This window comes from Notamacropus eugenii, chromosome 7, assembly GCF_028372415.1.
Source record: "Notamacropus eugenii isolate mMacEug1 chromosome 7, mMacEug1.pri_v2, whole genome shotgun sequence".
Taxonomy (NCBI): domain Eukaryota; kingdom Metazoa; phylum Chordata; class Mammalia; order Diprotodontia; family Macropodidae; genus Notamacropus; species Notamacropus eugenii.
Genome location: NC_092878.1, coordinates 169347907 through 169374102, shown reverse-complemented (window position 1 = coordinate 169374102; position 26196 = coordinate 169347907). Strand labels below are relative to the sequence as shown.

Below are 26196 nucleotides of genomic sequence, written 5' to 3'. Positions count from 1 at the left end.
TATTAATTGGCTTAATTTCAATATTTTTGTGTCTTAGGGATTAGGGAGGTCAAAAGAGAGAGAGGAAAAGATAGGGGAATGCCAGTAGGTAGAGCAGTCAGAACACACACAGTATTTATCAATTCAGTTCTCCATCTATGTGGACTGTTTATGGGACCCCCAAAAAATTACAAAAAAATCAAAGATCAAATTTGTCCATGTCTTTATTAGTCAGCTAAAAATAATCCCAAGCAAACAATGATCAGGATGAAACTTTTAATGAGAATGGAAATAAAGCAAGTGAGTGCCACCACACCCCCTCTTTTCCATCATTGTCTAGGGAGAAGCTTTTTTTTTTTTCTCTCCTAGGGCCCATCTCCAAAATGGAAAGACCAGAAGGAGATCCTTACAGCCTCAAAGGCCTTGGACATGGAGCCCTGGTTTCATATCTCATGAGTCAGTATATCATGTATCATCTGCACGGTTCCTATCTGGTGTCAGCAGCTAATGGCATCTGAACAGGGCTAGGTCATTATTGTCACTCTTGTCCCTTTCTTGTACCTGCCCATAAAGCCTGAGCATGGCACTGGTGAATCTTGGTCATTTACTATTGGCTATTCTCCATCTTGCTTGGTCTGTAGTTGGATTGTTTTGTCCCACTGGGGTGTCATTCCTGGTGGGGACCATGATTCAGGATTTTGTGTTGGCCTTGTACACATGATCTATCTCTTTCATTTCCTCGCTGTTTTCCTGACCATGACAAAAGTCTCTGTGGTGCAGACACACAACTCATAGGAACTGAAGGCTTGACCTTCTTATATTCAAGGCTGTTTCTTGGAGTCTGAGTCCTCATGGAAAGTGTAGTTCATGAGACCAGTGCCTGCCACATGGAATACTGGGAAATGTAGGCTTGACATTGTCCAATACCTGCAATAACTTACCAAAATCAAGTGAAATAATATTTTCAAAATGCTTGGCATAATTATTGGCATCTAGTAAGTACTACGTAAGTAGTAGCTATCATCATCATCATCACCATCACCATCACCATCAGCTTTAGTATTATTACCCTAGCAATATTATTTGAAAATGTTATTCATTGGGTCAACTTTGGGGGGTATGCACTGGGTAATTATGGGTACTGCCTATGTCTCACAACATACTGAGGATAGCATAAAAGTTAACATTAGAGCTTATGGGTAGTTGGGTGGTACAGTGGACTGAGCTCTGGGCCTGAGGACTGAAGACCTCAGTTCAAATTGAGCCTCAGATACTTCATAGATATGTGGCCCTGGGCAAATCATTTAACATCTATCTGCCTCAGTTTTGTCATCCGTAAAATGGGGGTGATCATAGCAACTACATCTCAGGCTTGCTGTGAAGATCAAGCAAGATAAAATGTGTGGAGGAGCCAAGATGGCAGAGTAGAAAGATACACATATGCTAGCTCCAAACCCACAGCCCATAAAATACCTGTGGGGAGGAGCTCCCAGAGAATTGGGGAGCAGCAGAGGCCACACAGTGGTGGAGCAAAGGAGGTTTCTGTTCCAGACAGACCTGAAGGACTGACCCGGGGTGTCCCTCACGCACTGGACCAGAGCAGAGCCCAGCCCTGGCTTGGCCACGCTGCACCGAGAGGAGCGGATCCGAGCTGGTTTCGGGGACAGAATCTCCGGTGGCCAAGTGGGTCCCTCCACCCATGGGCGGAAGGGGTCGATGAGAGGGGCTTTTCTGTTCACGGAGGGGGGAGTGGGGTGCCCCCAGGGCTCAGGCCCCCTCGGGAAGCAGCAGTGGAGACGGCAGTGGACGGGGGCTCCCAGAGTGGTCAGGAGCTTGGGTCCATTGTTGGGGGTCTCTGCGTGGACCCCCTGGGGGAACTGAGCCCGTGTGGTGGCCCTGCCCCCACCTGAGTACCTGAACTTGGTCTGGCACTGAATGGCAGCCCCACCAGCCAGAGCCCTGAGGCTGGGAAGCAGCATTTGAATCTCAGACCCCAAGTGCTGGCTGGGTGGAGGGTGGGTGGATCTGGAGGCGAGGTGGGGGTGAAGAGGACACTCAGAAGTCAAGTAACCTACTAGGAAAATGCCCAGAGAAGGTAAAAAAATAAGACCATAGAAGGCTACTTTCTTGGTGAACATATATTTCCTCCCTTCCTTTCGGATGAGGAAGAACAAGGCTTACCATCAGGGAAAGACATAGAAATCAAGGCTTCTGTACCCCAAACAGGCAAAATAAATATTCCATGGGCTCAGGCCATGGAAGAGCTCAAAAAGGATTTCAAAAATCAAGTTAGAGAGGTGGAGGAAAAACTTAGAAGAGAAATGAGAGAGATGCAAGAAAAGCATGAAAAGCAGGTCAACACCTTGTTAAAGGAGACCCAAAAAAATGCTGAAGAAAATAACACCTTGAAAAATAGGTTAACTTAATTGGCAAAAGAGGTTCAAAAAACCAATGGGGAGAAGAATGCTTTCAAGAGCAGAATTAGTCAAATGGAAAAGGAGGTTCAAAAACTCACTGAAGAAAATAGTTCTTTCAAAACTAGAATGGAACAGATGGAGGCTAATGACTTTATGAGAAACCAAGAAATCACAAAACAAAACCAAAAGAATGAAAAAATGCAAGATAGTGTGAAATATCTCATTGGAAAAGCAACTGACCTGGAAAATAGATCCAGAAGAGACAATTTAAAAATTATGGAACTACCTGAAAGCCATGATCAAAAAAAGAGCCTAGACATCATCTTTCATAAAATTATCAAGGAAAACTGCCCTGAGATTCTAGAACCAGAAGGCAAAATAAGTGTTCAAGGAATCCACCGATCACCACCTGAAAGAGATCCAAAAAGAGAAACTCCTAGGAACATTGTGGCCAAATTCCAGAGTTCCCTGGTCAAGGAGAAAATATTGCAAGCAGCTAGAAAGAAACAATTCAAGTATTGTGGAAATACAATCAGGATAACACAAGATCTAGCAGCTTCTACATTAAGGGATCAAAGGGCATGGAATACACTATTCCAGAAGTCAAAGGAACTAGGACTAAAACCAAGAATCACCTACTAAGCAAAACTGAGTATAATACTTCAGGGGGAAAAATGGTTGTTCAATGAAATAGGGGACTTTCAAGCATTCTTGATGAAAAGACCAGAGCTGAAAAGAAAATTTGACTTTCAAACACAAGAATGAAGAGAAGCATGAAAAGGTAAACAGCAAAGAGAAGTCATAAGGGACTTACTAAAGTTGAACTGTTTACATTCCTACATGGAAAGACAATATTTGTAACTCTTGAAACTTTTCAGTATCTGGGTAGTGGGTGGGATTACACACACACACACACACACACACACACACACAGAGACAGACAGAGAGACAGAGAGACAGAGAGCACAGAGTGAGTTGAACAGGATGGGATCATATCTTAAAAAAATGAAATTAAGTGGTGAGAGAGAAATACATTGGGAGAAGAAAGGGAGAAATGGAATGGGGCAAATTATCTCTCATAAAAGAGGCAAGCAAAAGATTTTTTAGTGGAGGGAAAAAGAGGGGAGGTGAGAGAAAAACATGAAGTTTACTCTCATCACATTCCACTAAAGGAAGGAATAAAATGCACACTCATTTTGGTATGAAAACCTATCTTACAATACAGGAAAGTGGGGGAGAAGGGGATCAGCAGGGTGGGGGGGATGATGGAAGGGAGGGCAATGGGAGGAGGGAACAATTTGAAGTCAACACTCTTGGGGAGGGACAGTATCAAAAGAGAGAATAGAAGCAATGGTGGGCAGGATAGGATGGAGGGAAATATAGTTAGTCTTACACAACACAACTGTTATGGAAGTCATTTGCAAAACTACACAGACATGGCCTATATTGAATTGCTTGCCTTCCCAAAGGGAATGGGTGGGGAGGGAGGGATGAAGAGAAGTTGGAACTCAAAGTTATAGGAACAGCTGTCGAGTACTGTTCTTGCTATTAGGAAATAAGAAATACAGGTAAAGGGGTATAGAAAGTTGTCTGGCCCTCCAGGACAAAAGAGAAGTTGGGGACAAGGGAAGGGAGGGATGATAGAAGAGAGGGCAGATTGGTGATAGGGGCAATTAGAATGCTCGGTGTTTTGGGGTGGGGGGAGGGGACAAATGGGGAGAAAATTTGGAACCCAAAATTTTGTGAAAATGAATGTTAAACGTTAAATAGATAAATTTAAAAAATAAAACAAAAGTAAAACAGCAACAAAAAAAAACAGATAAAATGTGTGAAGCATTTTTCAAACCTTGAAACACCCTTTCTAGAAATGTCAGTCATGTTGCTGCTGATGTCCTAAACAATAGAAGGCATCATAAATCTCTCCTCCAGAGAGATCACATTACAAACAGCTTTCAGATGATGCCAGCTGTTTGACCATGAAGCCCTACTTACCAGTCAGCTTTTCTTCAACAGTTCTAAGAGTGTAGAGTGAATGTCTGCTTGCAGACTTCATTTGTTCGGAGAGATAAGAGAAGCCAACATATTGGTTACTCATCAAGGTGGCTCTATCCGAATGCCCTCAAGGCTACCTCTGGGAAAAATTGAAAGCTATAGACATAACTGCCTATGTTTTACCTGATATCTCTAAAGAGAATGGGGGTAAAATTCAGCAAGTCTCCTCTCTCTGTTATTGGCACTAAAAATAGCAAAATTCTCCAATCTCATTTAGCAGGTCTGGGACTTAGAGAAAGTTTCACAAGCTTCACAAGGAAGACAAACAAGGGAATTAAGTCACTGCTTTTCTGTCCCTCTTCTAAGTTTAATTGCAAGGTAGCTGAGTTCCCTCTCTTCCACACTTGAGGGAGTTTCAGACAGGGGGCCAGGGTTTTTACATAGGAGTTGTGTTAAGAGTAATGTCTGCCATGTAGGCTAGGCTAGTTTTTCCTTAAAATATGTTGAAACCATGTTTAATCCCCAAAGGATTTAAATGATTAAGACTTGGACTCTTGAGGTGGCCCAGACCTCAAATGCAGCATGAATTGTTGTCCTCTCATGGGTTTCTGACTAGCAGACTAGTATGGCTGCCTCAGAAGCAGGGAAGCTGCTCCAGACTGACTCAGTGGCATCTCCTGGCTGAATAAGCCCTTCTTTACTATTTGGTGATTTCCAAGGATATCATTAAACCTGAGGCACCACACTGGCCTGAGTCACACCTGGCCTTCCACAACACTACTTTAAGATACTCTTTTAAGAGCTTTAATATTCATTAGGAGACGTGAGAGACACTGGCATAGGACTGCCAGCATGATGTGCCCACATCAAGGACAGGAGAAGCTTGACCTATGAAATTCCATGCATCCAATAAGGAAGGTGTCAGTAGATAGGCCTTTCTCTGGTCTCTAGTGTTTATAATAGGCCATCTCTACATACCATCCCATGGAGGGATGGGAGAACTGAGCTTGATTTCTTAGGGCTTTGTGTGTCCTTCCTAGGGCCTTAAACATCTACAGCCACCTTCTCTACTCATTCCCAGCTCCTTCTTCCCAAGGTAGCAACCCCTATTCTCTGGCACTCACAGCTTCCTTGTCCTCAGGGTGAGGCATGTTCTGCAAGAATTTCCACCCCCACACCCTCCCCCCATTTTGAAGAGAAGGAAAGTGAGAGTGAGTGAAGTGATTGTCCAAATAGCACTTGCAGACATTCATTCATCAAGACAGAATCCCAAATAATGTGAGCTGGAGAAGGTGGGAGGGGGAGAGGAAGGAGAGAGGAGGAGGAGGGGGAGCAGGAGGAGAGTGAGACTTAGTCTGCCACTTCCCTCTCCCTAATGGATTTTAAGCCCTCTCCTTTTCCATTTCTTTCCTCTTCAGTCTGATCATAAAGAGCACCCATGATTTACATGGGTGAGACAGCCTCCCATGGAGCCCCATTTCTTTTGCATTGTTTTCACAGCGATGCTTCCTGGGAGGTTCCCTCCTCTGCCCCTCACTGAGCACCCTCGGGACGCACATCCCTGAACAGTTTGGCAAAGCTGCCTGAAGGAGTGAGCAGGACGGAGGTGCATCCACTCTCCATTTTTCTAGGTTATCACTGTAGCTGAAGAGAAAGAAATGGCTTTCCCTTGAGATGGGACATGTCTGGCCTGAGCCGTGCCTGGAATATCCACCTTTCCAGGATGTCTCTGTGGACATAGTGGTCATAATGGTGTTACCGTTCCTTGGGTTCTTCATCCCTTCTTCTTTGCTCTGGCTAGGTAGATTCACTTAAGGGGAGCAATCGAATCCTTGCTCTGAGGAAGGCCAACACTTCGGGGCCCACAGGCATGCAGGCAGTGCTCAGAGCAATGTCCTTAGGGGTATCCCCAGTCCAGCCCCTTCTAATGCAAAAGATGGCACCCAGAGAGTCATCTGTGTGCATGACTCCCGTGCCCTCAGCCTTTCTCTCATAGCAAGGTTCTTAGAGAGAGAATAATGCAGCAGGAAAGAAATGTTTTATGCTTGTGACCAGAGAAGCTTCGGAGGAGGAAGAAACATCCTCCTTGGAAAGGAGGGGAAAAGCTGTTGGGATGGAGAAGCTTTCAACACTGAGGGGATTGTGTCCATGTGCTAAGGTCTGCAGCTTTTTTAACTTTTAGCTGAGGTGAGTAGTAAGTCTAGGGTTCTATATTTGTGGAGGCAGGGTAAGATAGTGTAATAATGGATTTGGGGTCAGAGGACATGGGTTCAAATCTTAGCCCTGCTACTTGCTGCTTGCATCACCTTGGGCAAGTTTGGACCTCAGTTTCCTCATCTGTAAAATGGAAGATGCTCAGACTAGAGGGCCTCTGATGCCCCTCCCCCATCAAGGTTAATGAGGTGAGTGTGGACAACAGAGTCTCATGGCATTTGCAGGCCTTGTTTCATGTCTTTCTGTGTTTCTCAAAATCCTTTATATTCACATACTCACAGAACCTCAGAGTTGGAAGTGGATATTACCTCCTCAAGCCTCCCAAGAATCCCCTCACCAACACTCCCAACAAGACATCAGCAACCTGTTCTTGAGGATGTCCAAGGAGGGGGAGCCCAAAATCCTCTGTGGCTGGCTTCTCCACTGCCAGGAAGCCCCCATAACGAGTGTGGCCATACTTGCAGCCACAGTTGGCCTCTTGGGAGTTCCAGGACTCAGTCACACAATATCATGGGAAGAAGGGTTATTTTAAAAAGATGAACTTTGGCAACAGAGGGCAGCATTGACAAAGATGGCAGTTTCCTGAATGAGGTGCATCCAACTCCTGTTCAGTTTGAACTTTTATGGATTTTTTCTCTCTGGTATGTATTAAAAGTTGGAATAGTTCTCCAGAGTGGCACACATGGGTGATGCTTTCTGTCCTAGAATGCTAGTGCCAATTAGTGGATTTGCCAGCTCTGGAACAGTCATCTCCAGCATCGCCATTCTGTCTCCAGGTGTCCATAAGTGCTCAGCATAGACTTCCTTTGCTAAGCTGAGCTGATCCACGGTGTGTTTGACTAAGATCTCTTTGGGCATGATTCAGTCAGACAAGCCAGCTTCTCTCATTCTCTGCTTCCAAGCTGTTCCTCTGCTCTGCTGGATTTACACTTTGACAGCAACTGTAGCATATATCACTTCTGACTTCAGGCTTAGTTGATGCCTTTAAGTTGAAATAATGTTATTCTCTGTTAGGAAAGGGCAATAATTTTTGTCCTAAAGTTGACAAAAGACAATTCTGCTCCTTTGTAGGAGTCTTCATCTTATTTTCCACTTCTCAGCAATAACAGTTATAATGCAGGCAAGTTTCTCTTTCCCTTCCCTCCCCTTCCTTCCCCTCCCCTCCCCTCCCCTCCACCTTCCCCTTCTCAAGTCTCAACAGCAGATAGCAGGAGACAATGCCGCAGCCTCTCCTAGGACAGACAATTTATTCATCAAGTCAGAATTCAGGGTTCCTGTTCTTCTTTGAAACATTCATGAAATTTGTTGCATGTCTCTCTCTTTCTCTGATCTTTCTTAGTTAATTAGCTGGTTCTCTAAGAATGAGCCCATTCTAGGTTAAGGTTAGCTACTAGGTTCTTATCTTCTGTCTATAATCAAGTAAATTACTTTGTCCCATAATCACCAAATAGTTCTGATGTCCATCCATTGTATCCAGCCCAATTTATAACTCCCAATTTCTTCAGTTCTCCATATGCAATCCCCTGAAGCAGGTGGTTTTTTCCCTTTGCTCTAATGTTCTCCTTGTCTTATCCTAATGAGCACCTGGTGGGTCAGAAGAGAGTCCTGAGGCAGACTTAGCTCAGTAGTTGCTTCTATTAGAGTCATGAAGCAGATCTATGCTAGACAAAGTACCTGCCAAAGTAGATCTAATTGAACAGCCACTTTGATTAGAAGCTGACTTGTGTCCCTGGAAAAAGGAGCAGTCAATGGCCACCCCTTCACAAACAGAAAGCATGTGTCACAAAATAGGTGCATCAAAGAAGGAAACTACAGGATTTTGTAATGCCTGAGGGCTATGTTAGGATGGTATGGATAGATGGAAATTCAACAGATAAAGAGGGAGATATGAGGATATTGCAGGCATAGAAACCACTTGAGCAAAGTCTTGGAGGCTGGAGAGTTAAGGGAATCTATTCATGGGGAAGACCACAAAGGTAGCTGTGCCATAGATCAATATGGGCAGCCCTCTTCTGGGTCTGTGCAAGGATTCCCTGAAAGTTGGCAACAAGGGTAAGATTTCCAGTTGGACCATGTCTGTTGGTAATAGGGAGTTAGCCAACAAACAGGCTTAAAATAAACTCTTCTCTAATTGAATAGTTTCTAAAGGGATTGGCTAAGGCTTCATTTCTTTAAATTCTATTTTGTCAGTTCGCAAGCATTATTTTTTTTCTCACTCCCACCTCTGCCCTTCCAATTAAAAAAGAGAAAGGAAAACAATATTCTTGTAACAAATATGCACACTTAAGTCAAACACATTGCTGGGTTGGTCATGTTCAAAAGTAGATGTGTCATTCTTTATCTGGAATCCATCTCCTCTCTCCCAGGAGGGGGATATTGGTGAAGCATTTTGGAGATGAGCTAGCCTAGCTGGAGCCTTCAACAGCCTTCTGTGAGCTCATCCAGCAATTCCATTCCATTCCATTTCTCAAGAATTTGCTGAGGGAGGATCTATCATGTGCCAGACATTGTGCTCGGTGTTAGAGAAACCAACCCAAAACCAAAACAATTCCTGTCCTTAAGAAACTTATATTCTATTTAAGGGAAACACCATGAATTATGTAAAGATTTAATAACAAAGTGCATGTGACATTGGTCCTCAAGAAGCATTTTTCTGGCTTTGTCGTTCTTGACCTGCATGCCTTAAGCCCACTGAGACCATCAGTCATTGTGTTACATATCCAGCAGTGGAATTTAATTCACTGAGCATGACATCTGAATTTCTCCTTGGGGAGCTCCCTCCCAGAACCACTTACCTAGGTCCTGAAACTTACTTTCCCTTGTTAGTGTCCAGCAATGGGGGTACAGCTGAACAAAATGTGCTCTCTGAATATAATGGAATGTAAAGGACATAAAGGATGATGAAAGTGCAGGCACACCTCCTTTTAGTGTGCTTGCTTTATTGAATTTTGCAGATATTGTGTTTTTTACAAATTGAAGATTTGTGGCAACCATGTGTGAGCAAGTCTTTTGGCACCATTTCCCCAACAGAACGTGTTCAAATTCTGTCTGTTGCACTTTGATAGTTCTCATAATATTTTAGACTTTTTATTCATCATCATCGTCATCGTCATCATCATCATCATCATCATCATCATCGTTATATCTGTTACAGTGATCTGTGATCCATGACATTAATATGTCCCACCTGCAAGGAAACTTCAGGATTTGGACACGGCTTGAGCAAGGGAGACTCTTTCTGAGAAGGACCTCAGAATTTTTTCCTGTCCCTTGGCTTGCACTGGGAGATGCCACGGTAGCAGAGTGACAATTATACCAGACCCTACCAGGAAGTCATGGAATTGGGCCATGGTATTGTGAGACAGGATTCCCATTTGGTAAACTCACATCTTTATGATGCAGTGCACACAACTACTGCATCTTTTTTTTTTTAACCTAGTCGGTGCTTCTGAGGGTTCCTAAATTTAGGTGGGGCTTTTCTGTTTCTCTATATGTGGCATCTCACTATTAGGAAAACAAGTCTCCTTCTTGGGCTTTGGAAGGCTTTCTTTCTCTCCAGGAGAATGAGATGACCTAATTATTCCATATGATTTTCCTTTTTATCTTGACTGGGGGGGGTGGGGCGGGCAGGGGGGAATGATTCTGCCTGAAATCTTACACTGGTTAGGGTAGTTTTCAAGATGAGATAAATGTGATACCTGGAAACCTTGGTGTTATCTCTTCAAGAAGTTACCTAGAAAAGATGAAACAAAAGAAAAATAAAGTTTCCTGGCTACAAATCACAACCCACAAATGGAGAAATGATGAGCGATGTCTCCTTTGCTAATTCCTATGCACTGACAGAAGGGCAGATTTTGTCTAGATAACAAATATAAATCCATCAGCCTGCTAAAAGACCTGTCTTTAGTTTCATTTTAATAACATTTTATTTTTCCCCAATTACACATAAATCACATCTCTTTAAAATAATAAGTAAATTACACAAAGGAATGGTGAAGGTTGGATTCCCCGCAATCCTTCCTCCTCATTTTCATCGTCCTACCATTTTCCCCTATGAGCTTCCAAGTCACTATCGACAATTCTCCATAACAATCCCTCTATAGAAAATTTTCACTTTTAAAAACAAAAGAAGACTGGCTCTCCCCATTTTGCCCAGACCAGAAATACAGGGGCTCCTTAAGGGTGCAATGGAACTAATGATTGACCTGGGAGCTTTGATATGTTCTGTTTCTAAGCTGAACTCATTCAACCCTCTGTAAGGAATTTGATTGCCCCCATTCCTGGGGCCTTGTCATGTTAAGCCTAAGCTTAGTGCAGACACTCTATAGGCATCTCCATCTGCAACTCAGGGTCCCACCAACCTCTGACTCTCCACTACCTGAGATTATTTTTAACTGAATTATTTTATTTGGTTTCAGTGTTCTACAATCACTTCCATATATCTTAGATTTTTTTCCCTCCCTTTCCTCCCCTTCTCCTCCCTCCCTACTCCCTCCCTGAGATGGCATACAATTTTATATAGGTTCTACACATACATTCCTATTAAATATGTTCACCTTAGTCAAGTTGCATAGAAGAGTTAAAATGAATGGGAGAAATCATAAAATAAAACATAATACAAAAGAAAATGATCTGCTTCATTCTGGGATCGAATTTTATAATTTTTTCTCCGGATGTGGAAGGCACTTTGCCTCCAGAGTCCATTGGAAATTTTTTAAGTCCTTGCATTGCTGTGAAGTACCAAGTCTACCAGAAAAATTCCTTGCACACTGTGGTTGTTGCTGTGTACAAAGTTCTCCTGGTTCTTCCCCTTTCACTCAGCATCAGATCATATAAGTCTTTCCAGGCCTCTCTGAAGTCTTCCTGTTCATCATTTCTTATAGCACAATAGTATTCCATTACATTCATATACCATAATTCATTCAGCCATTCCCCAATTGATAAGCATCCCCTTGATTTCCAGTTTCTGTTCACCACAAAGAGAGCTGCTAAAAATATTTTTGCATAGGTGGGACCCTTTCCCATTTTTATGACCTCTTGACTTGACAGTCCTAGAAGCAGTATTACTGGGTCAAAGGGTATGCCCATTTTTGTAGCCCTCTAGGCATAGTTCCAAATTGTTCTCCAGATCAGCTCACAGCTCCACCAACAATGAATTAGTGTTCCAACTCTCCCATATCTTCTCCAACATTTATCATCACCCTATTTTGTCATGTAAGCCAATCTGATAAGTGTGATGTGATATCTCAGAGTTGTTTTGATTTTCATCTCTCTAATCAATAGTGATTTAGAGCATTTTTTTATATGACTATAGACAGCTTTACTTTCTTCCTCTGAAAACTGCCTGTTCATATCCTTTGACCATTTATCAACTGGGGAATGACTTATATTCTTGTAAATTGGACTCGGTTCTCTATATATTTTAGAAATGAGGCCTTTATCACAGACACTAGTTGCAAAAATTCTTTCAACCTGGAATTATTTTTGAGAAATATTTAGAAATATCACAGCCTTGGTCCTATCTCACTTCAGGCTTGACTTATTTTTGATTTCCTTAAAAAATGAGAAAATGCTTCCAAGGGAAATGTTCTTAACTAAAGAAACTTTAGTCCTGATTCTGCCACTAACCATGTGACCTCAGGCAAGTCACCTGCCTCCAAGCATCAGCCATCTAATTTGTAAAATAGTTGGAGAAGTCCACTGCTAATCCCTATCCAGCTCTAAAATCTTTTGGCCCTCTGGTTTTATTCTTAAAGCGAACCAATTAAACAAAGCAGTTTGCTCAGAGTATCTATCTAGTCACTCCTGTGGGCATAGGAGGTAGAATGGGAAGGATCTTCTAGTACAGTCCATTCAAGGAGAGGCAGGGGGTCCTATTGGTTACAGTTCAGGGACTGGAACCACTAAACGGATTTCGCATCTCTGGGATTCACATAAGCCACTCCAGCTCTCAAAATCTCCATTTTCTGCTCCCTAATACTGAGTGATCACATTTGTGATACCCAGCTCACAAGGTTATTGAGAGAAGACAAAAGCATTTCACAAACACCAAAGTCTTCAAAATGGGAATTGTTAGTCCTCTGAATTAATCGAATGGTGGAGTTGAGAGCATGATACAACAATGGATGGGAAAACTGCTACCTTGAAACACAGAACTGAAGGAGCATTGGAGCTCATCTTGACAAATCAGGAGAAGCTCAAAACTCAATAAATACAAAATGAAAAATCCATTGGAAGAAAATGATAAATAATATAAAAAGTAAATAGGAAATAGCTGCTGTTGTTTGCTGTTTTTTGTCCTTCATTCTCTCTTAAAGAGGACCATGACACTAGGAAAGAGATGTCATAACTTGCAATTAAATTGGACTTAAGTGAGGCAGGGCTGTGCAAAGTCACCAGGCTCACTTTCTCCTCCAGAGTCAGCTGAGTCTAGTGGCAAGATGCAGACCAGGATGACTGCAGATGGCCCTGGATGCAATGGGAAACCTTGGTCTTTTTAAGCTAAGGTCTTTCCCAGGTCTCAGTTTGTCTGAGGCAATGCCGGTTCAGTGAGTAAGGCTAGATTTAAAAAATCTGGGAGGTGAAGAGACTCAGGGTTTCTGGCCAAAACAAAAGCAATCACTAGTTATATACACTCAAAACCATCAGAATCCAAACAGTGACCAAGTGAGACTTGGGCTGGGACCTACTGTTGGCCAATCAATGAGAGCCAGAGTGATTTGAGTTTAAAGCATGGTAGATTTTAGCTCAATATAAAGACAATTTTCCTGGCAATTAAAACTATCCTAAAGTGTGTTGCTTTGAGAGGGTTCCCCAGTGAGTTCCCCAGTGCTGGATTCCTTCAAGCAAGGACTGGATAATTGAATGTCAAGAGTACTACAGAAGGACTTTGTGGTGTATGTAGGGAATGAGATTAGATGACAGTTAAACTGAGATGACCAGTTGTTGTGAATGTTATAAAAGAACTCCTGTGATATGAACAGGTAGTTTTCAAAAGAAGAAATCAAAGCTAGCAATGGCCTTAGGAAAAATGCTCCAAATCGTTAATAACTAGATATTTGCACATTAAAGCACTTCTAAGGTTCTGTCTCACATTCGTCAAAAAGGCGTAGTGGACAAAAAGGCAAGTGACAAATGCTGGAGGGGAGGAGGGAAAACAGTCACAGAAAGGCACTGTTAGTGTAACGGTGAATGGATCCAGTCATTCTGGAAAACAATTTGGAACTAAGTGGAGGAAGTCCGTAAACTGTGCATGCCCTTTGACCCAATGGCACCACTACTAGGCTTGTCCCCAAAGAGATCAGAGACAGAGGGAAAGGATCAGTATTTACAAAAATGCTTCAAGCAGCTCTTTTTGTAACGGCAAAGAACTAGTAACTAAGAGTTGAGAAATGGCTGAATAAGTGATGGTAGATTAATGGAATAGATACTATTGTGTCATAAGAAATAACGAGAGGGTAGTTCCAGAAAAAGTTGAGAAGATTTATACAAGTTGATACAAAGTGAAGTGAGCAGAACCAGGAGGATGACAACATTGTAAGGGTGAATGAACCTTAAAAGTTTAGCAACTCTGATCAGCGCGATGATCACCCAAGGTTCTAGGGGACTCATGGGCCATAGGTACCCATCTCCCAACAGAAAAGTGAAGGATGAACTTGCTCGTTGGCCTGTGTCGACATATGTACATACACACATATATACTATATATATGCACATATATATGTATTTAGTACAAAGCTTCTGCTTTTCCTTCTTTGTGTATTGCAGGGGTGAAAGTGGGAAGAAGAATGTTTGTATTTATTATATTAGACAATCAGGACCTCCTCTGAGGGAGGGCCCTTCCACCCAGATTCTATTTTTATAAGCATCCCTACAGTTCTTTAAATTTAGAGTGATCTGTCATTGGCATTTCATTGAGGTCCACACTTTGATGGCTCTGTGGTCTTATCAAGGAAAGGAAAGAGGAGGGGGGCAGGAAGGATTTTTTTAAGCACCTACTAGGTATCCAGCACATTGCTAAGTGCATTACAAATATTGTCTCTGATCTGCAGCACTGGAGGGTACCCTCTTCCAAAATGCCAGAGCAGAGCCTGTGCATACCCTAGTCATCCTGTGCCACACTCCTAGTGTCCTCCTGGGACCTGGGTGAGTGCTTTGCACTAGTTCTCTAGCTTTCAAAATGCCTGTAAGATTCCAGTTAGCAATCTGGCCCAGATGGAGATGATAACGGGCCTTTCTCAGGGGGCTCACAATCAATCCATTTAATCAAAAATGCTTCCCATTCCTAAGTTAATTAAATACTATCCTCATGTTAACAAGGCCATGAAGAATGGATGAATGCCAACGTGGCATTCTCAATGTGTTCTGGGATGATCGTCACTTTACTACAGGAGGGGTTTGGGGTTTGGCAGAAAAAAGAACTGACATCTTAGGACATAAAATGTGAGTTTGTATGCAAACTGTTAATATTCTATCTTGTCTGTGCTCCTTGTCTGCCTTGCATTGACAGCTTCCTAAAGTACTCAAAGGATTAACAAGACAAGCTGAGATGGCTGAACAGAATGAATCTTCTTAGTTCCAAGGTGAAAGGCCTAAAAGAGAAGGCTCCATGATTCAAAGGACCCCTGAAGGTCAGCTAGGACAACCTCTTGTCTCTAAAGGAGGTCCTGATCCCTGGAGCTTTGCAAGGTTCTTGTCTATTGTAAAATCATTCCTTTCACAAACAAACTAATCTACCCAGAACCAGAAGACTGGGGAATTGAATATCTTAAGAGTTTCATAAATCTTTGATAGTCACAGAAATATAGCAGATCATAGTAACTGAGTGGATAAGACTGAATTCAGAAAGATCTTGACCAGTTAGGAAATTGGGTTTATCACAGAGGTAGGAAACTTGTTGCCTTGAGGTCACATATGGCCTTCTAGGTCCTCAAGTAAGGTCCTTTGACTGAATCCAAACTTCACAGAACAATTCTGCAAAGTTTGGATTCAGTCAAAGGGTTGCACTTGAGGACCTAGAGGGCCACAAGTGGCCTTGAGGCTGCAGGTTCCCCACCTCCAGACCTAATCATCTAATACTTGATAAGGATAAATGTAAAGCCTCTTCCTTAGGTTCCAAAAGCCTGCTTGTACCCAAGTCAACAAGATGAGCAGATGTAACTATTCAGGAATTCATCTGAAAAAAGTTTGAAGTTTTACAGTTGTCCTTGCTGTTCAGTCATGTTCAAATCTCCTGTGATCCTATCTGGGTTTTTCTTAGCAGAAATACTGGAGTGGTTTGCCATTCCAACTTATTTTACAGATAAGGAAACTGAAGCAAACAAGGTTGAGTGACTTGCCCAGGGTCATACCTCTAGGAAGTGTCTGAAGCTAGATTTGAACTCAGGTCTGACTGACCACATCCAGTGCTCCATACACTATGCCACTCCCAAGGTGATTATGGGGAAATAGTATGACCTGAAAGCTAAATATTAGTGTGATTTTGGGTTGCCTAATGGGAGGAAATGTCCAAGGTGTTGAGATGATAGTCTCAGAAGGTGATGGGGTCTTCAAGGAAAGTCAACAAGAATTTATTAAGTACTTACTACGTGCCAGGCCCAGAATTGAATTGAGTGTTAATCTTAGTTTTGGTGTTTAGATGCAACCAACATGGGATGCCAGCATGAGGGGACATAAACTTTCTACACTTTCTCTCCTCTCACATGCTTTTCAGTTACTTGCAATCTGACTTCCAACCTCAACATTAACTGAAACTGGTCTCTCTAAAGTTACCGATGATCGCTTCGTTGACAAATGTGATAGTCTTTCCTTTATTGTCATCCCTCCTAACCTCTCTGAAGCATTTGAATCTATTTACCAACCTCTCCTCTGGGATTTGGTGACAAAACTTTATCATGTTTCTTTTCCTACCTCTTAGACTCTTCCTTCTTGGTCCCCTCTGTAGGATCATCATTCATACTATATAAGTTCCCTAACTGTAGATGGGCCCCAAGTCTCTCTCCTGGTCTCTTTTCTCCCACTGCACTCTCTCTCTTCATGGTCTTAGAATTTCCTGTGTATTTAGTTACCACCTCTGCACAGATAACACCCAGATCCATGTAGCCAGTCTTAGTCTTCCCCCTTAGCTCCATTTCTGCAGCGTCAACTATCTGTTGAATGTTTCATATTGAAAGTCTCACAGACTTCCCAAAGTCAAGACATCCAGAACAGAGCTGATTCTCCTTCCTCCAAAACCAGCTCTCCTACCAAACTCCCTGAGACTGGAACCATATGGCCCACATATGACAGCTCAGGAACCCATGATGGCCAAAAGAGTTTTGTTATAAAACATTTCTACCTATAATTTTCCCTTTTTAGTCTAATCATCGTCCTTCTAATTTCATCCTTATGTGCCACTAAAGTGACTTTGACTAGCTGGTTTTTCTAAGCTTTCTTTGAGCTTGACTTTTTCATCCACTGTTTCCTGCTGGTTATGAGACTTTGTAACATCCTGCCATACTCCTCTCAGAGACATTAAAGACTTTGTATCCTAACTCCACATTGTCCTTGGCTTTTATCCTGACCCACTTGGCAGGAAGACCAAGTGTTGGGTTGGGGGGATTTGGGGGAGGAGGGTCCTGACAGTTTCTAAGCTCTTGTGATTTTATTCATTCTTTCACTGGCAGCTAGATGGGACAGTGCTGGACCCAGAGTCAGAAGACCAAGTTTCAATCCAGCCATAGACACTCACCAGCTGTAAGACCCCAAGCAAATCACTTCATCTCTATCTGTCTCGCTTCCTTCAGCTATAAAATGGGGTAACAACTGCACCTCCCTCCCAGGATGGCTGTGAAGATCAAATGAGCTCATAGTCACAAAGTACCTAGCAAAGTGCCTGGCACATGATGGGTTTTTAATACATACTTCTTCCCTCCCCCATTCTGATGATGGCTTCTGTTTTGATGCCTAATCTTCTATCTACTTTTCATTTTTTTCAGTGTCAAAAGTTTATTTGAATAGGTCAGGGGTGAGTTGTCTTAATTCCCTTCCAGACCATTATTCTAATTTGGCTTTACTTTGATGTTCAACAAGTTGGTAGCCTGATTATACTCATTCATGACCCTCATGATTCCTGCTTATCCTTTGGACAAAGAGTTAATTCCATGTTTCGTGATGCTATTGGATTCTTCACACATCCACTCCCTCCCATTTTCCCAAAAAATGTATTTACTCACAGTGTATGGGTATTAAGTTTCTGTAGAATCAACAATCCTTTGGCCTCGCTCATTGCTTACTCTTGAGCTGTATTTTCCAACATGTTTTTTGGCTGTCCTTTCCTATGCTCATCTTTTCATTAAAGTCACTAAATATCAATACATTTTTTAATTTTAATTTGTTAGTTATTTATCATATTATTTGAAAAATATCCCTACCACCCCAATCCAGTGCCTCAGGTCTCAGTATATGAACTGCATGCTAGTCCTTTTTTTTGCAAGTACCTCTGAGTAATGTAAGTTGTTATTTAAGTTTCCCATATGAAATGATGTTTTTGGATACCCTTGACATAGCTCCAGCTTTGTCAATTCCTTTATGTTTCTCCTGTGAAGCTTCACTCCCTTTTGTTGGCTGAAATTTCCATTTGTTTCCAGTTTTATTCTTGCTGAGAATGTCAAGATTGATCAGCCCTAGATGATACACTGATAGCTAGCTTGTACTGAGATGATGGACACCGCATCCAGAGGAGCACAGATCACTGAATTGCATTCTGGCACACTCCTGGGAATATACGGATATTCAAATGCTGGTGCTGGTAGAATGGGGTCAGCCTGTGGCAGCAGAGTTGCATGAGAAAGAGATGAACTTATTCCCCCACAAAGGCTTGGTATGGAGACCAGCAAACAAACAAATGCAAAGGAGTATTTCTAAAATAAAAATGACAATATTTTTCATTCAGGAACCTCAAGATAGAAAGTAACTGGGGGAGGGAGTTCTGCAAGGATTTCTTTTGTTAAATGAAAGTTTTAAAATTCAGTCAGTCATAGAGGACTGGTTAGATTTCTGGATCTTTGGCATCATATGAACTAGTTAGATTTGATTGACTCAGTCTTGGTTTTATCCAAAAGTTTTATGTGTTCTGCATCACCATGAAAATGGAGGAGTGTGTGTGTGCATATGTGAGTGTATGTGAGTATGTTTGTGTGAGTGTGTGTGTGTGAGTGAATGTGTGTGAGTGTGTGTGTGTGTATGTTTGTGAGTGTGTGTGAGTGTGTGTGAGTGAATGTGTGTGAGTGTGAGTGTGTGTGTGAGGGTGAGTGTGTGTATGTGTGTATGTTTGTGTGAGTGTGTGTGTGAGTGAATGTATGTGAGTGTGTGAGTGAATGTGTGTGAGTGTGAGTGTGTGTGTGAGGGTGAGTGTGTGTATGTGTGTATGTTTGTGTGAGTATGTTTGTGTGAGTGTGTGTGAGTGAATGTGTGTGAGTGTGTGTGTATGTTTGTGTGAGTGTGTGTGAGTGAATGTATGTGAGTGTGAGTGTGTGTGTGAGGGTGAGTGTGTGTATGTGTGTATGTTTGTGTGAGTGTGTGTGTGAGTGAATGTGTGTGAGTGTGTGAGTGAATGTGTGTGAGTGAATGTGTGTGTGTGTGTGTGAGTGTGTGTGAGTGAATGTGTGTGAGTGTGTGTGAGTGTGTGTGAGTGTGTGTGAGTGAATGTGTGTGAGTGTGTGTGTGAGTGTGTGTGTATGTTTGTGTGAGTGTGCGTGTGTGTGAGTGACTGTGTGTCCAAGAACCTAAGAGGAATACTGTGGGTGAAGAAAGCTTCTAGGAGTCCAGATTCTATGAAATGGGTCTGGGTCTCCTTGTCCTTTCTCCCCTTTTAAGCACAGGCTGCTCCTCTTTTCCCCTTCCCCGAAAAGTATCTCTGCAGGATGAGAAGCTCACATGAGTTCCCATGGCCCCCTCCTCCCCTCAACTTTTCTCTCAATGATTAAAGGTAGTTTTTTTCTAAAATCTGCAACCAACTCTTTCCTTTGCAGCTGGTTACCAGTCTTTGAAGCTGCTTCCTGCCTCAAGTTGCAAGCCTCAGTTTCCCCTCTGGGTCTATGTTTGTCTGGATGGCATGCATCTTGGCCCCTAAAGTCTCCTGACTGCATAGCTCTGCTACAGAGCATGGTGGTGGATGTGGAGGGAGGGGGGTGAAGGAGAAAGAAATCCCTTTCTCACTAATTAGAGTTGAAGAGCAGGCCCTGCTCAAGAGGTTGGTTCTTCCTGAACTATTGGCTTTTCTTTGTCCAAACCTAGCAAGCTAACTCTCATAGGGACCTCGGGGGCATGGCCGATCTGCCACTCCCTCTTGTTCATGGGGAGGAACTTCACATTTCATAAAGGAGTAAGGGGGCTTTAACAGCCCATTAAGACATTTCATTGATTCTGTGCCATGTCCTTTGCTTTTGGTGACTGTATCCATCTCTTTTCATCCTTTCTTTTCAAGAGGACCAATGACATGTGAAGTGAAGATTTGAATTACACATTTCAACAGAATTGAGTGAGACAGAGGTGCACAAAGTGTCATCGAAGTCCGGTGGCAAGCGAAAGTCTGGATGACTGGTGATGGCTGGGACAGAGTGGATAACCTTGGTCTCTTTGATGGCTGCCCAAGCTCAAAGTGCTCCACTCTGTCTGCTTCAGCTGCCTTCATGGCTGTTGGAATAAACTGTTCTCATCCACCCATTCTACCAGGGGAAAACATCCTTCTAACTCATTGACACACTTGAGACCTCTTGGCTATCTTCAGCCTGGTTTAGGTGCTGGTTTTACCAGGAGTGTGGCCTCTGTGCAGGCTACAACAGCTTCTTGGAGTCATGGGTGAGAGTTGGGGGCCAGGTGAACACCAAAGGAGTCTGAGCAGCCCTGAAAAAGGCTTGGCCATCTCTCCCACCAAAGGCACTGGTCCTCCCTGAACACCCCACTATGTCCTTGGCACTGTGCTAAACACTGGGGCTAAAAAAAGAAAGAGAAACAGACTCATCTTGATAGAGTTTACCATCTAATGGGGAGGGAGAGGCACCAGGGAGTAGCCTGTCCTGAATGGAGGCCACGCTGAGCAGCAGAGGGAGAGTGGAGTGAGCAGGAAGGTTGGGAGCCCTCTCTAAAGGAAGGCTTTGGGAGGAGTTTAGTGCCCCATCCTCCACTCCAGCTTTCCAGAGGAGAGAGGCAACTGAGGCTGAATGGAGAAGGTGCAGAGTGGCCAAAAGGCAGCTAGGTAGCGCAGTGGATAGTGCATTAGACTCTGAGTCAGGGAGCCCTGAGTTCAAGTTTTACCTCAGACTCCATCTGGAAAAAAACCGCTGGAATTTGCATATGAATTCTAGTGTACATTTTTCTCTAACTTTTCTTGGGAGTTTTTTTGATCTGTGTTTTCTTTTGCAACATGGATAATATGAAAATATATTTCACATGATTGCACATGGAAAATCTATGTCAAATTGTTTGCCCTCTCAAGAAGGGGGAAAATGGAGAGAAAGAACTGGGAACTCAATTTTTTAAATGAATGTTAAACATTATTTTTACATGTAAATGGAAAAAAATAAGACAGAAAAATTTTTAAATAAATAATGAAAACCAAAAGTCCGAAGAGAAGAAAGATTTAGTCAATGATGTGTGGAACTGGGGGCTGATTCCTTTTATTTTCTGCCTCTGAAAGTATGGTCTATAAACCAGAGAATATCAGAGGGCTGTAAATCCCTGAAAACTGGGGGACTCTTTTACTTCTTGTTCTCTGATCAAAATCTTATTTCTACTTTCACTTTCTAGCCTACGCATCTCACGTGGTTGTTGTGAAAGCCAGATACCATGTGTATAAACTAAAGCTCTTTACGAATGTCAGTGGTTTTTTTCTCCTAGGGAAATCTAATAAGGATGCTTGGTCCCTTTTTTTATATTTTCAATTCTTTTAATACACACTTATGAGTCTGTATTTTAAGCTCTTCTTCCTGCTCACTCCACTTTCCCTCAGCTGCTAGGCGTGGCCTCCATTCGGGACAGGCTACTCCCTGGTGCCTCTCGTTCCCTCCCCCCGCCCCATTAGATGGTAAACTCTATCAAGATGAGTCTGTTTCTCTTTCTTTTTTTAGCCCCAGTGTTTAGCACAGTGCCAAGGATATAGTGGGGTGTTCAGGGAGGACCAGCACCTCTGGTGGGAGAGGTGGCCAAGCCTTTTAAGCTCTTCTGAGAGGGTGAACAATTCTTCTGTGGTAGAATACAAGCCACCCTTATTTTCATGCAGTGTTTACTTTGTACTCTGCATACCTTTGCTAGGGACTCTGTTAATTCCTTCTGTGGAGACATTAGACATAAGCCCAGCCTACGATGAAAGGTAAAGATTCTCCCTGCAATGCCAGTGTAGGGGCATAATGAGCCAGAGAGTATGGAAGGGAAGCTAATCTCCTCTCTCTTTTCTCTCCCCTCTCCCACATTTTAAAAGTTATTAATCAAACTCTATACAGGGTGCATAGTCACCTCGATATATCTAAAGCTGCATCATGGACAATTCTTCTACAGCTAAAGAGATTGGATCTTGAGAAGACTCTTCTTCATGAATTCATATCAGTCTCAGATTAGACAAGTTGTGTGACCCTGGGCAAGTCATTTGATCCTGTTTGCCTTGGCTTCCTCATCTGAAAAATGAGTTCAAGGAGGAAGTGGTGAGCCATTCTAGGACCTTTGCCAAGAACATCCCAGATGGGGTCATGGAGAGTTGTACATGACTGAACAAGGTGGAATCTTGTTAGTGCAAATACTTGTTCACTCATGAACATACAGAAATAATATCTCCAATAGATTGAAATCACTTGAAATTTTGCAAAATGTTTGCATTCATTTTCTCATTTAAGCCTCACAACCACTCTGTGAGGTAGGAGCTGTTTTTACATTCCTTAAATTCCCCTCCTTCTCCCCCACTCAGGAACAAAGGGAACCATGTACTGTTCCCAAATGCCACATTCCATCCCTTGCCTCCATGCATCTCCACAAGGCTTGTGGCAGTCTGGAATTCCCTCCCTTCTTGTATCTGTGGTGTACAATCCTGATTGGAGCAGCTAGGTGGTACAGTGGATAGAGCACCAGTGCAGGAGTCAGGAGGACCTGAGTTCAAATCTCACCTCAGGCACTTGACACTCACTAGCTTTGTGACCTTGGGCAAGTCACTTAACCAAGTGCCTCATCCTAGGTCACTCCAGTCATCCTGATATGATGAATATCTGGTCACTGGATTCAGATGGCTCTGGAGGAGAAGTGAGGCTGGTGACCTGCACAGCCCTCCCTCACTCAAAACAAAGTCAAATACAAATCATGTCATTATTTCTCTGATGGCATGGTCTTCTTTGGCAATGAAGGACAAGCACATACATTTAATCCTGGTCATTCCTGAGGGTTTAACTTCAGGTGCTACATGAAGCCCCCTCTGATCCCCCTCATTAGTGCTAGGTCCTGCCTCCTTTTTCCTTTTAATCCATCAGAGGGCAGAATCAGGATGAAGGAACAGAAAGCACAAAGGAGCAAATTGAGGTGTGATTTAAGAAAAACATTCGAACCATTAAAGTAGAATCGCTGAAAATCAGAATGGACTGTTTAGGCACTGAGTTCACTAAATGTATTCAGGCAAAGACAAGAGAATTATTTGTAGAGCATGTTGGGAGAAGAGCTTGTGGTTCAGACCCAAGTGTGCCTAGATGGCTACTGAGCAGAGCCTTTAGAGCTGGAAAAGACCCTTTCATTTTGCACATGAAGAAAATGGCACCCAGAGTGGTGAAGTGACTTGTCTAGGGTCACATAAGCTTGTACTGTTTGTTCTGAGGCAGGATTTGAGACTCCAACTCCAACTCCAAAGCTCTATCCACTGTGCCACTTAGGTCCCTTCCAACTCACAAGTGTTTCTGCAATACCAATTAATTGTTACATTTTGGATTGTTTTACCAGTTTCATCCACTTTGTCATAGTCTCCATCTTATAAAAGCCAAACATTCAAAGAACCACAATTGAAGAAAACCTTTATGGATTAAAATATAATTGAAAAGTAAACCATCCTGACCTTCTTTCATAAATTATCAGAAAGCATGTTTGCATCATTAATTTTCCATCACTTAAAGAGTAGCAACTTATTGAATTCTCCCTTAATGTGGTCCAGACAGTGTCATGGCTTTGGACAGGGAGAAGGCTGCTTCATGACTTTTTTCAGTAATTCTTACCAGACTTTTGACAGGAAGGATCATCTTACGAAGGATGGATGACCCAGGTTCCAATGGTGTGGATTTCATTTGTCAACAGACATCAGTTTCAATGAATATGTCACTACCAAGGTATTTTACGTGTAAGCCTCAATTCCACTGGATTTTATTCTACTTTATTTCCATTGTTTTTAAATGTCTTCTGTCTTTTGGTATTCCCTCATTACAGGAGAATATTTCTTACTGTAGGAAAATGGTGCCCATTGTCTAGTTCATGGAAGAGCTGCTCAATATCCCCTTAGCTGGGGACTCTTGCAATGATGATGAATTGATGACATGTTGAATTCATTTCAATGCAACAAACATTATGAAGTACCCATTATGTGTCAAAGACTATTCTAGGCTCTACAGATACAAATATCCAAATGAAGCAATCCCTGCCCTCAAGGAGCTTATTTTTTATGGGGGGGGGGAGGGACAATGGATACGGAGTTAAGTGCAAACTACAGAGAAGACAGCACCAAGAAGACTCATCTTCCTGAGTTTAAATCTGGCCTCAGACACTTACTAGCTATGGGACCCTGGGCAAGTCAATTAGCTTTTGTTTGTCTCTGTTTCCTCCTCTGTAATACAAATTAATAATAGCACCTTCATCCCAGGGTTATTGTGAGGATCAAATGAGCTAATATTTGTAGAGCATTTTGCAAACCATAAAGCATTATATAGTTACTATTATTAATTTTTATTATTCAGCTTAGTACCTAAGGTCTTGGCTCCAAGTCCAGTGCTGTGGTCCCTGGATTCTCAGGTGACCTCCCTGCAATGAAATAGGTGAAGATGGTCTTGAAATTTGGAGCCCTGGCCTTGGGTTTGAGCCTTAACATGAGTCAGTCAGGTGATGCTTAGACAAGCCACTTCCCCTCCCAGAGACTCATCAGTTTCCTTATCTGTAAAATGGGGCACTACATTTGTCCTACCTTGGTATCTCTAGCACTTACCACAATGTTTGGCATATAGAAGATATTTAATTAATGTTAGCTAGTTGACTGATTTTACTAAAACATGAGTTAATATTATTGTCACTGGTCATCTCTATATCTCATATTACACACATATTTAAATTCTACAAAGAAAGGAATAAATGGGTTCGATTTGAGACACTTCAGAGTTCTCTATAACCTTTGACAATGGGGGCAATGTGGGAGAGTCAAGAAAGTGTTGGACTTCAGGTCAAGAGAGGGCTGAGTTTTAAATATGGCCTCTGCCTTACTATCTACATAACCTTGTTTAAGTTCCTTAAGAACTTCAGTCTCTTCATCTGTAAAATGGGGATAGTAATAACTAGTATTAATGTAGTGCTTAAAGTTTAACAAAACGCTTTAAAATATTACCTCATTTTATCTTTAAAACAACCCTGAGTGGTAGATACTACTATTAGCCTTATTTTACAGATGGGGGAACTGAAGCAGCAAAGGTGAAGTGATCTCCCCAAAGTGAAACAGGTAGTAAGTGTCTGAGGCTGGATTTGAACTCAGGTCCTGCCCAACTCCAGCTCTAACGCTACATCATTATGCCACGTAATAGGAGTGGGAGTGGTAGAAGTAGCTGCAGCAGTAACAGTAGTAGTAGTAGCAATAGTATTAATCTCACATTCATAGCAGTTTAAGGTTTGCAAATCAGTTTATACTTGTAAGGAGAAAGTGCAGAGGACTCGTTCTAAACTGACCTTGCTGATTTCTTCCAGCTCTTGAGCAGTTTGGAGACTGAGAAACCCTTGGCTTCTGTTCCCAGTGACTGGGTGCTGAAAAGTACTTTGGAGGGCGGGGGTGGGGAAGAGAGATGGAGCAATTGTCTTATTGACCAAAGAATAGCAATCGCTGATGATTTAGTGAGTCCTTTAAAGCCATGTCCTCACTTTCAGGGTTCTCTGCTCTTTTTCATTTTCTTGATTTGAATGAAACTGTTTCCTATGAAGGGTAGGGGACTCTATTCCTCTCCTTGGCCATCCCCACCATGCTACATGGCAGTTGAAGCCCATATTCTGGCTCAACAAGCCTGATACTGGGTTTTAGACTTGCCCTCTCGGTTCTCTCATTCTCTTAAGAAAATAAACACCCTTCCATACCTGGACACATCCAAACTTGGAGGTGAGTTTATGAGGTCATAAAGTGTGTGTTGTTTGGTCAAACTTGACTGAAGATCAAGTCTTTAGCAACTACTCAATTGTCCTTGGAGGAAATGACTATCAGTAAGAGGGTGATCCTACACCCTGGCCCACCTTGCCAAAAAACAATCACTATAAGGTGAACAGCTCAAAGCCAAGGTGAAATCTAACATGCCCATATAGACATCCTCCAAACTTCTCCATATTCTGATGAAGTAATAATGATCATGCT

General features: G+C 42.4%; 1 long non-coding RNA gene across 1 annotated transcript; it reads right to left on the bottom strand.

Annotated features, from left to right (window-relative positions):
• Nucleotides 1–241: 241 nt before the first annotated feature.
• LOC140515054 (uncharacterized) lies at nucleotides 242–25908 on the bottom strand. The gene is made up of 3 exons (XR_011970826.1): nucleotides 25527–25908; nucleotides 10301–10335; nucleotides 242–915 (listed from the first exon to the last, which is right to left on the bottom strand). It is a non-coding gene; the product is annotated as an uncharacterized lncRNA (long non-coding RNA).
• Between the last annotated feature and the right edge of the window lie 288 nt (nucleotides 25909–26196).